The sequence below is a fragment of the Arachis hypogaea genome, chromosome 12 (assembly GCF_003086295.3).
Source record: "Arachis hypogaea cultivar Tifrunner chromosome 12, arahy.Tifrunner.gnm2.J5K5, whole genome shotgun sequence".
In the NCBI taxonomy this organism is placed as follows: Eukaryota; Viridiplantae; Streptophyta; class Magnoliopsida; order Fabales; family Fabaceae; genus Arachis; species Arachis hypogaea.
This window is the reverse complement of record NC_092047.1, coordinates 7,651,250-7,663,243: the sequence shown is the minus strand read 5'-3', so window position 1 is coordinate 7,663,243 and position 11,994 is coordinate 7,651,250.

The window sequence follows — 11,994 nt, the reverse complement described above, 5'->3', positions numbered from 1 at the left end:
AGGTTTAAAGGTGATTTTTGGACTCAGTGGGTTTTTCTGAGTCAGAAAATGTGCTTTCTGCGAAAAACCGTAAAAAACTGCGAACCGGTAGTTGAACCGGCTGAACCGATTCAAGTCTGCCCGGTACCGCATGAGAAAAAGTGAAAACCGGTGAAAACCTTAGAAAAATATTAGAAATAGAAAACCGGGCGTTAATTTTAAAGGTTTGGCCTGAAGTTGGGCCAAACGGGCTAAAAATGCTAACGGGTTGAACCGGGCCCAAGTTGGGCCCAAGCCCAACATATAAAAAGCTCTTAAGTGAATCCATTTTCAGCACAACACATAATCAAACACTACACTTGCATGCTGAAAAGGGGGAAGAAGAGAAACCCCATGGTTACTATTCATCTCAAACTTCCAAAGCTCATATCTTGAGCTAGAGAGCTCCGATCGCCGCATCGTTTACGGCTACGCGTTTCTTGTGAAGAGCTCTACAAAACCCATATAAGAAACTGGTAAGAAAAGCTCGAATCCTCCTCAGTTTCTCTCCTCAAAATTTTGGGTTTATAGGGTTTTTGATTAAATGAGTTTTGTGATTTTGGATGTTTAGGTTTGCTCTAATCCTTGCTTAGCCCTGGATTCTTGCTAGTAAATCTGTTGGAGAAGGTAAGAGCTACTAAACCCTTGTAAATTTATGTTTAATTGGAACCCTAGGTTGATTTGAGGTGATTTATATGTATATAGTTTGATTATTGTGGCTTTGGGAGCTCTTGGAACTTAGTTGTGCTTATTGGAGTGGAAGTGAAAGCTTGGAATTTTGTTGAAAGCTATTTGGCGATCAATTTGAGTTTTGGTGCATAAAGGGAATCGGCCAAGGTATGGTTTCGGTTTCCTCTATGTAGTATATAATATTCATGGACACATAGGCTAGTGCCCAATAAGATAGGTTGAACTAAAATGATGGTTGGTGTGTTAAATGTTGATGAATTGATGAATGTTGGGTTGATTTGTGATGAATTTTAATGATATGTTGTTGTTGAATGATTCTATGGATTGGAAGTTAGTTCCTTATGATAATTGTAGTGTTGTGATTTATGAAATGGTGGGTTTGATGATGATTTTGATCATAAGTGATATAGTTGATGTTGGAATTGGGAGTAATGAAATGAGAAGGAGAATGTGGTAAGGTTGGTGTATTGTGGTATAACTAGTACATTTTGATGAAAAGTGGTATTTTGAATGGCTTGATGTGATTTGGTATGGGTATGGTAATAAATTTTGGAATTTGTGAAGTTTGGTAAAATTGGGTTTTTTATGAACTTTGTACGATCATAACTTCTGCCTCGTTTTTCAAAACTGATTGAAATTTATTTAGAATTAAAGATATTTGAAAACTCTTTAAATCGATATTAAATTTGTGAAAATTAGAATTTTGTAGAGGAATTTATGATCCTTCAAAGTTGGTGTTAAAAATATGAAATTCTGCAAAGTTGCAGAATTTCATGATTTCTAATATGTGCGGGCGCACACCCTCGTGCGGACGCACACCCTGCAAATATTTTGATTTGTGCGGACGCACACACCTGTGTGCACGCACAGGTAGGGAAGTGCATTCTGTTCGCAGCGCCAGCACGGCTTGTGCGCGCACATATCCAAGGAAAAACTTCAACCTGTGCGGACGCACACGTCGGGAAGGTCAGTCTGTTGGGGGCACTGGCACAGGTTGTGCGAGTGAACAGATTTTAAAAATTTTGTCACCTATGCATACGCAAACTCCTATGCGTACGCACACATCTTAAAATCTCCTGGGCATGCGCACGCACACACCCCTGTGCGGCCGCACACGTCCTGTTTCTTAAATTTTTCTTGTTTTTCAACTATTCTACCTTCCCAACAAGGTTGTAAACTTCTAAAACACCATTTTAAGACTTATGGGCTTAATATTAAGTATTAGAACATGTGATGTAACTTAAGGGTTCTAGAACATGGTTTTATGATAAATTAGAAAACGGAGGCCTAGATTTTTGGCGTGCTGAGAATGATTTGACGTTGGGTGGAGGATAAGTGATATATGAGATAAGGAATGATGAACTTTTGACATTGGAAATTGAGTTATGAATGGACAGTGGTTGAGATGAGTCGAGGACTCGGATTGAGACGATGGATCTCTGTATATTGAAAATATTTTCTGAAAACCACTGAAATAATGTTTTTACTGAGATTATGAGACGCTATGCGCCCGGCAGGGACGGCGGTTGGATCCCGCCTGTCGAGGTAGCGGCGGCGGCGTAAGGGCGGTGGTTCGTCCCGCTTGCGTTGAGATGTGAGGTCTGAGGCAAGGGTATCCCGCTCGCATCCCTCCGGATCTATAGGCGAGCAGGCGCCGGTACCTTGACAGTGATCCAGGCACTATATCTCGGGGGTTCCCATATGAGAAATCCGAAGGGCGACGTCTCCATGGAGATGTGTCGGGTTGGCAGTTGAACCGACAATGTGATATCACAGCCAGTAGGGCAGGCATTCATCATATGCATTTCCTATCTGTTTGTTTGCTTTGTCGACTTGTAATTGTATGCCTAATTGAATAACATGTATAATTGCTTACTTGATCTACATGCCTTGTATGGTTTTACTTGTGAATTACTTGCATTGTTATTAATTGTGTTTTCTATTGGGATTGAGGAGGTTCGGAAGGCGGTGGCGATGGGATCGCATGGAGGATAGGTTGGTGAAGGCTGTGGGACAGCGGTGTTTGGTTAGAATAGAAATATCCCTTAAGATAGATCACCCAGTTTATTTATGATAAGGTTTATATTATGCTTATTTGTTTAGAATGCTCTAAGTTTGAATCTTGTGATGGATATGAAGCTTAGGATTGTCTTTGGCGTCCCGGGGTTTTATATCCTACATCATTGGGCACTATTACCATACTGAGAACCTCCGGTTCTCATACCATATCTTTGTTGTGTTTTTCAGATGCAGGTCGCAACCTACCTCGGTGAGTTGCTTGGGATGGTGACAGAAGCGGAGGATCCTGGATTATTTTGGAGTCTTTTGGTTTATTATGTTTATACATCTCTCCTTTTGTACTTTGTCTTTGCCTAGAGGCTTGTATTATGAGAGAAAAATTTGTATAAGCTGTTTTTAAACTGTCAGATTTCTGTATGGTTCTGTATATCTATATATGGCTAGCCGGCTTAAACTCCGCGAGTCGTGCCTAGTTTCCTATGATATTATATACTTATCTTTTGATATATCTTATCTGTTTCTTGTGCCTCAAGCTAGTAGCTTCGTTAGTACGTTTTGCGCTTTTCAAATCCAAAATTTGAGCTATATCTTTCATCGGGCTTCTAGATATTATATTATTCTTCTATATATTATACGTATGAGCTTAGAACTATCGTAACCTCTGATTAACCTTTGCTTTACGACGCGAGGTAAGGCTTAGGCTAATTAGGGTGTTACAATAATGATGTTTATTTTGACTTTCATGCTAATGTGTGCTATGTAAAATCTTAGGAAACTCACAAAATTCTACACAATAAAGCTCCTAGGCATGGCGTTTATGAATTTGAAAATGTAGTTGTTACAAAAAATAATCAATTAGCTCCTATTTCAGCTTTTAATTTTCCTAAAGCCTTTGTTGCTAAATGTAATGAGTATTCCTTATGGCATAAAAGGCTTGGACATCCAGCCCCAAAAATTGTAATATATGTGATGAAACACTGTAATTTGTCTCCACCTACTTTGAATTCAATAAAGACACCACTTTGTGATTCTTGTTACATGGCTAAAATTCATTTACTCTCTTTTCAATTAGATTCATATAAGTATACTACTCCGTTAGAGATGGTTTACACTGACATTTGGAGGCCATCCCCTGTTACCTCTTATCATGGTTTTCGATACTATATTACTTTTATTGATTTCTTTACTCGATATACTTCAATTTTCTTGCTCAGAACTAAATCTCAAGCTTTTGCAGCATTTTTACAATTCAAAACACAGACGCAAAATTACACTGGTTTAAGAATTAAGAGTTTATAATCAGATCATGGAAGGGAGTATCTTTCTAATAAAATTACCTCATATCTTGTTACACAAGGGATATCCTGTCATTTCTCTTGCCCATACACACACCAACAAAATGGTAGGCAGAGAGAAAATATCGACACATTACTGAAACAGGTCTTGCTATATTAGCAAATGCATCTATTCCTCTCTTACATTGGGATGATGCTTTTCTCAGTGTTGTTTATCTTATTAATTGTTTGCCTTCTACTAATACTTCTTCTTTGTCACCATATGAATTGTTACATAAAGTCTCTCATGATTATTCTTTTCTGAAAATTTATGGATGTGCATGTTTTCCATTTCTTAAACCTTATGATGTGCATAAACTTGATTTTAAATCTCAACTTTTTATATTTTTAGGCTATGCGTCCAACCATAAGGGCTACAAGTGTTTAACATCTAATGGCAAATTAGTAATCACAAGACATGTTATCTTTGATGAGAGTAGGTTCCCTTACACTGAGATGTTCCCTCATCCACCAAATTCTTCTAAAGTTCAATTCTCACATACTCTCTCCATTCATTTAATTTCACCTCCCATGCCATTCCTCTCCACCAAATACAAGTAATACCTCATTTTTGAATCCTTCATTATCTACTGATGTCTCACCTTCTAGTGATTATAATCCATCTAATCCAAGTCAGGGCCCTAGCATAAATTCGGATACTAGTAATCTAGCTTCTCAAGCTAATGCTAGTAATTCCTCTCGATACTCTACTGACAATATCAATTCTACTACTTCTTTTCACCCAAAAAATACTAGTGCTTCTATTCCTTTATACCAATCTTTGCACAAGGACAGCATCGCCATCTTAGGGTTAGAAATTCAGTTTGGAACTCTTCCTCCCTCATCTCATTCCTCTAACATACACAAAATGCAAACTAGATCCAAATTTGGGATTTTCAAACCAAAATTATTTTCAACTATTTCTTGTGCACCCTTAGATCTTCTTAATAATATACCAACTTCTATAGAAAAAGCCTTATTAGCACCCCACTGATAAGTCACTATTTTATGATATATTTTGGACTGAATTGAATAGATTTTGTTAACTATTCTCACACTTATTCATGTAAATTGCATGTTTTTCATTTCCTTCCTAATTTTGTGCTATGATTGAAAACATGCTTCCTAGGCCTTAAAATTGTTAATTTTTAATTCTCCATTATTACCATTCGATGTCGTGATGTGTTTGTTAAGTGTTTTCAGGTTTACAGGGCATGAATGGCTTAAAGGATGAAGATGAAGCATGTTAGAGTGGAAGGAACACAAGCAACTAAAGAAATGAGAAGCGAGGAGCGACGCGCACGTATGGCTGACGCGTGCGTGTGATCCAGAGCATCTTTCAGCGACCCGTACGCGTGATAGAGCGTCACGTGCTGCACTTAACAGAACTCGCTGGGGCGATTTATGGGCTGATTTGGACCCAGTTTCAAGCCCGAAAACACAAACTAGAGACTGGGATGGTGCTGAGACTGAAGACACTTCACTTTTCACTTTAGTTTTAGTTTTTTAGTTTTCGAATTCTAGAGAGAGAAACACTTACTTTTCTCTAGGGTTTTGATGTTCTTAGTTTTGCTTTGGATTGAATTTTGAGAGAGCTGCTACTACCTTCAATTGGAGTCATTATCTTTACAATTTTCTCTCCAATAACTCAATTACTCTTTTCCATTTAATTGCTTTGAATTCATGTTTAGATCTTATTATTTTGAATTTTATTAATGCATTGAAGTATTTTTATGTTTATCTTTATTGCTTGTTTGATTCTTGTTGATCATTGTTAGCGCAAATTTTAATTTAATTAACTTCTCGTAATTATCATGTCTTTTATTTACTCCTATTATGTGTTTATGAAAATGGCATTCATGTTAATGGCTTAAAGCTCCCAACTTGGTTGGGGGTTGATAATTGAAAACCCTTGAGTTGTGATACTCAAGTATTAATCTGTAAGTGGGAATCATTGGGTAACTCAATTTTCACCAATTCTAGTCCTTCCCCACGAAGTGACTAGGACTTGTGAGTCAGAGTTAGTGACAACCACTTGACTTTCCTTCAATTGTTAGAGAATAACTAAGTGGAAGTAATGAACCTTTACTATTATACTTGAAAAAGACAACAAGGATAGAAACTCCAATTCTCTCCCCTGACCAAGGCCTTTTATTTTAAATACATATCACCTCTTGTTATTTGCTCATTGCTTTAATTTCTAGTTTCTTTATTTTTCCGTTCTCAAGTTCAGAAAATATTCAGAAAAATACTAACCAATAATTTGCATCCTGTGTCAACTCTTAGGGAAACGACTCGGGATTCTACTCCCGGTTATTTATTATTAACTGTGACACAATTTAAATTGATAGTGAAAATTTCGTCGGTTAAGATTGTACTTGCAACGCTGTTTTAGAAAATATTTTTCAGGAATTCTTAACCAGCATTTTTCCTCCCATCACCCACTGGAAATAGATATGTTGGAAGAGCTTAATGCTCTTTATAAAAAACAAACGTGGTCCTTGTTACCCATGTTCCTGACCAAAGAATTATAGGTTGTAGATGGGTGTATGCCATCAAGAGACACCCAAACGGTACCATCCTTAAATACAAAGCATGATTGGTTGCTAAGGGTAATCATCAAATTAAAGGCATTGACTTTGATCAAGTCTTTGCACCAGTGTTAAAACCAGCAACTATTAGGATTATTCTCTCCATTACTCTCTCTTATAAATGGATTATTCATCAATTTAATTTTAATAATGCTTTTTTGAATGGTGATTTGTATGAATTAGTTCTTATGAAGCAACCTTTAAGCTTCCATCAAGGTGATTTTTCTCAAGTTTGTAGGTTAAATAAATTATTATATGGATTACGACAGGCCCAAGGGCCTGGTTTATTAAGTTGGCAGTAACATTATCCTCTTTTGGCTTTTCAAATACAAGGCCAGATCCTTCACTTTTTATTAAAAAATTAGGTAATCTTCAACTCTTTCTTCTTGTATATGTTGATGATATACTCATAACGGATAATGACCCTAATGCTATTAGTTCAACTATTACTCAATTGAATGATATATTCTCTTTAAAAGTCCTTGGTGAGTTTAGTTATTTTCTTGGTATTGAGACTACAAAACTCTTATCAGGAGTTATTCATTTGTCACAAACAAAATATATTAGTGACCTTTTAAAGAAAGTTGGCATGGATGATTCAAAGGGTGTTCCGACACCAATGTTCTCCACTACTAAGTTGACAAGTCAAGGGGCTGCGTTGTTTGAGAACCCTTCACTTTATAAATCAATTGTAGGATTTTTGCAATATGCCATTCTTACCAGACTTGAAATTGCATATTCTGTTAATAAAGTTAGCCAATTTATGCATTCTCTTCTGGTTCCTCATTGGAAATGTGTGAAGAGAATACTTAGATACTTGGCTCGCTCTATCCATCAGGGGGTTAATTTTTCATTCTAGCACTGATTTTGGCTTGTTTGCCTTTTCAGATTCTGATAGGGCATCCGATCTTGATGACAGACGATCAACTTGTGGTTATTATGTCTACATGGGTTCCAATTTGATAGCTTGGTCGAGTAAGAAACAGGCTTCAATCAACAAGTCCAGCACTGAAGTTGAGTATAGGGGGCTAGCTGTTGTGGATACTGAGTTAATTTGGGTTCAAAACCTTCTCAAGGAACTTCACATATCATCATCAGGCATTCCAGTTCTCTACTGTGACAATATCAGCACTGTTCTTTTTGCAGCAAACCCAATATTACACAGTTGCACCAAGTATTTTGAGATCAATTTACACTTTGTTAGGGAGAGAGTTAACCAAAATCAACTAAAGGTGGTGCATATAAGTGTTGTTGATCAAGTGGCTGACATATTTACTAAGCCGTTAACGGCTAATCCCTTTGAAAAATTTAAGTCCAAACTTAAGGTAATTTTCAAAATTCCCCTGAGTTTGAGGGGGCGTCATGAGGACAAGTGTGATAATGAACTAATTGAAAGAACTATGTGTCAATATGAAGCAATAACTTGATCAACATGCAAGTTTGTTAGAGTGCCTTTGGTTTAGTTTGTTAGAGTCTTATGCATGTATAGATTTGTTGGTCCAGCTGTAATTAGTTAGTGATTAGTTTCGGAGAGTTTGTTAAAGTTTTGCATGGGTCTTGTGGTTTAATCTCTCTTATATAAAGCATGTCAGGTTATTGTTGAACTTAAACTTGATTCACATTTTCAATACAATTCTTCTACGTTTCTGATTCATGCTCTCTCTTCTAAAACACCTTCACTCTCTAATTCTCATTAATACACAATTCACATGAGTATTGCAAAATGAAAATAGAAAGGCTTCATAAAGCAAGTCAATACATGACTGTAAAATCATGTATTCAGTAAGTTGGTGACAAATTCAAAGCTTTCAATTTGCTGATCATATTTGACATATGAGGCAGCCATTCACATAACCTGTATTAATCCTTGTTTGATAGAACAGGTAATACCTTAGACACAATCAGTTACAAGTCAGTGAGAACTCTAGACCCTATCTTATTTGCGTTCAAAGTAACAATCCACCAATTAAGATTTATAAGACTGGCTAATAAGTTATCAAGTTAACAAGTTAATAAGATCAAGAACATGTCAAAACAAATTAATAATCAAAACTAAAATATAACAACACAAGTTAATAATCAAAACAAGTTAATACAGCAAACGAACAACAAAACAAAAACTTAAAGTCTGGAACAGCAACCTAATAATTAAAACAACAACAAACTAAAACAATAACTAAAAATCAACAGATGAGGGAAAGGAGCTGGAGTTTTATAACTCGATGGAGATGGCTGAACAAAGGGTTGAGCAGCGGTGGAACGACGTCTGAACAGAGGCTGAACAGTGGCGTTGCAACAACGTTGGAGAAGCGTGGCCGGTGGTGGTGGCTAGATTGGTTGAAGAACGACGACGAGATGGAGGGTGGTGCGTCGCGGAACTGGAGCAGAGGAGGGTGGAGTGTCGCAAAATTGGAGCAGAGAAGGACTGGAGCACGGTGAAACAGAGTTGGCACGGCAGAACAGTGGCTGCGCGATGGAGGAATGACGTGAGATGATTTGCAGTGGAGACGGCGGCTTCAAGCAGTGGTGGAGACGACCGTAGTAGGAAATACAGCTTCAAACAGTTGCAACGGCGATGGTGACACGACGATGGCTGGACGAAGCAAGTGTGGGAATGAGGAAGGAGCTGGAATGGGGATTAGGGTGCTCAAGGAAGAGGATTAGGGTTTTGGCCTTCTATGCTTTCCCCTTCAATGTTATTGTTTTATTTTTTTTAGAGAAAAGGACAAATAGGTCCTTGACCTTTTGATTCCAAATATTTAAGTTTTTGAGGATTTGAAAATACATTTAAGTCCCTGACATATCGATCCCTAATGTTCATTTGGGTCTGTCAGAATCAACAGAAAATTCAAACGTGACTCCCATTGTACTAACCTGGTTGATACGAATGCACACGTGAGAGAGTTTTTAAAATTGGACAAATTAAACTCAGGGATCGATGTATCCAGATTTTGAAGATGTCAGTAACTTAATTGTATTTTTAAATCCTCAATGACTTAAATGTCTGCGTACCAAAAAATCAGGGATCGATTTATCCTTTTTTTTTTTTAATTAATGAAGTAATGAACGAAACGGCGTCGTTTTCTTTTAAACTGTGAAAACCAACCGACGACTGACCAATGTTTGGCCGATTCAACAATTCAATTACAATTTACAATTTTTAAAATTGGTGGTTATAATTTTTTATTGAACTGCAATTTTTATCGATTTTCAGAACCCTGATATTTTGACTATTTTCAATTGTTTCTTTCATTTTTTTTTTATTTGTTAGGAGAACTACTCTTACTACTCTTATGTAGTTTATAGAACAACTTTTTAATTCCGTCTTCAATGAATGCCATTCAACCTTTCAAAAAAGGAAAATCGCTCTTTACCCTAAAAGAGATAGTAATCACTTGAATACTTTGCTTTTGAATGATGTTAGATTTAATTATTTTGAAGATCTTCATATATATAATGTGTATATGGAATGATAAAAAAATTGATTTAAAAAATTTAGATCATATATGACGCTTTTATTTTTAAAATGGATGCAAAAATGGGTGTTTTATAAAGAATAAAGTTCTACATTTAAGTTATAGCCTAACCAAGTTTAACCAAATATTTTAAATTAACATGTGCACATTTTACTGTCGTTACTTCTTCTTCTTCTTCTTTTAAATTTGCGCATGCAACTTCTTTCTTTTTCGTTATCTTTCTCTTTCGTTATCGTCATCACCAACAATACCAATATTTTGCTAACATCTTTATTGGTTCTAATTTTTTCTGGTGCCATCATTAAATAATTTCGATTCATTTCTTAGTTTATTTGAGGTTCATTTAGATTCATAAATAAATTTGATGTGTTTTTGTTGATGATTGAGTATTTTTGACTGCTTGTTTAAATATGAACTAATTTCGATTCATTTGTCAATTAATTGAGATTCACTTGATGCTGCTGATAAGTATTGACAAAATTTTTTATTCCTTAAGTAATTTCGGTTCATTTTTTAATTTAACTGAGGTTCATTTGAATCTAGAAATGAATTCGATATGTTTTTGTTGATGATTGAGTCTTTTTGACTACTTATTCAAATATGAATTGATTTTGATTCATTTGTATGTTAATTGAGGTTCACTTGATGCTGTGATAAGTATTGACCAAAATTTTTATTCCTTAAGTAATTTCAGTTCATATTTTAATTTAATTGAGGTTCATTTGGATCCAAAAATGAATTCGTGTGTTTTTGTTGATGATTGAGTCTTTTTGACTGCTTGTTTAAATTTGAACTAATTTCGGTTCATTTGTGTGTTAATTGAGTTTCACTTTATGCTGCTAATAAGTATTGACCAAATTTTTTATTTCTTAAGTAATTTTGGTTCATTTCTTAGTTTAATTGAGGTTCTTTTGGATTCAAAAATGAATTCGATATGTTTTTGTTAATGATTGAGTTTTTTTGACTGCTTGTTTAAATTTGAACTAATTTTAGTTCATTTATGTGTTAATTGAGGTTTACTTTATGCTGCTGATAAATATTGACCAAATTTGTTAGCAAAAAATAATGAGATTATTCATTATCACTTTATTCAAGTGCATTAGATTCTATTCCATTTCATTCAATTTGTCTTAAAAGTCATCCTAACTTTTGGGACAAATTGTTCGTCGACAACATACTTATACAGTAAATAAACTGAAATATTATTATAACAACACCATTGTGTAATAACAAATGAACCGAAAATTATGCATTTTATAAACTCAGAAACTCCTGTAATTTCGGTACATTTGGTCTCATTATCCTGTACAATTCAAAACTCTTCTTCCTTCTCCTTCTTATCTTTCGCTTTGTCTTCTTCTTTTTTTCATCTTTTTTCTTCATCTTCTCATTCTTATTTTATTTTCTCAAATTTTTTTTATTTACTCTCTTTTGAGAAATAAAATTAAAAAAAAAGAAGAAAATAACAAATAAAAAAAAGAATAAAATGACTGTAATAACATGAAAAAAAAGAGGAGGAGAAGAAACAAAAATAAAATGCAGCAACAACATCACTAATAAAAGGAGAGGAGGTGCACGAAGAACAAACATAAAGTGCGGGGTTTCGTTTATATTAGTGAAACGCGTGTGTATACACTACGTATAATGAAAGTAATTTTTGTTAAATTTAGACCAATTCAATTAGATTTAGTTAAAAAAAAATGTTTAGATATGTAGCTGCTCTCTTTTATAAATTAAAATAGAGGAATAAAAGATATGAACAATGAAAATTCTTAGAATCAAAAAGTGTTAGGTTAACTTTATTTTTCTTTCTTGTTTACTCTATCCAACACGGAAAGTAGGTTGGAATTTAATACTTAGCGGAGT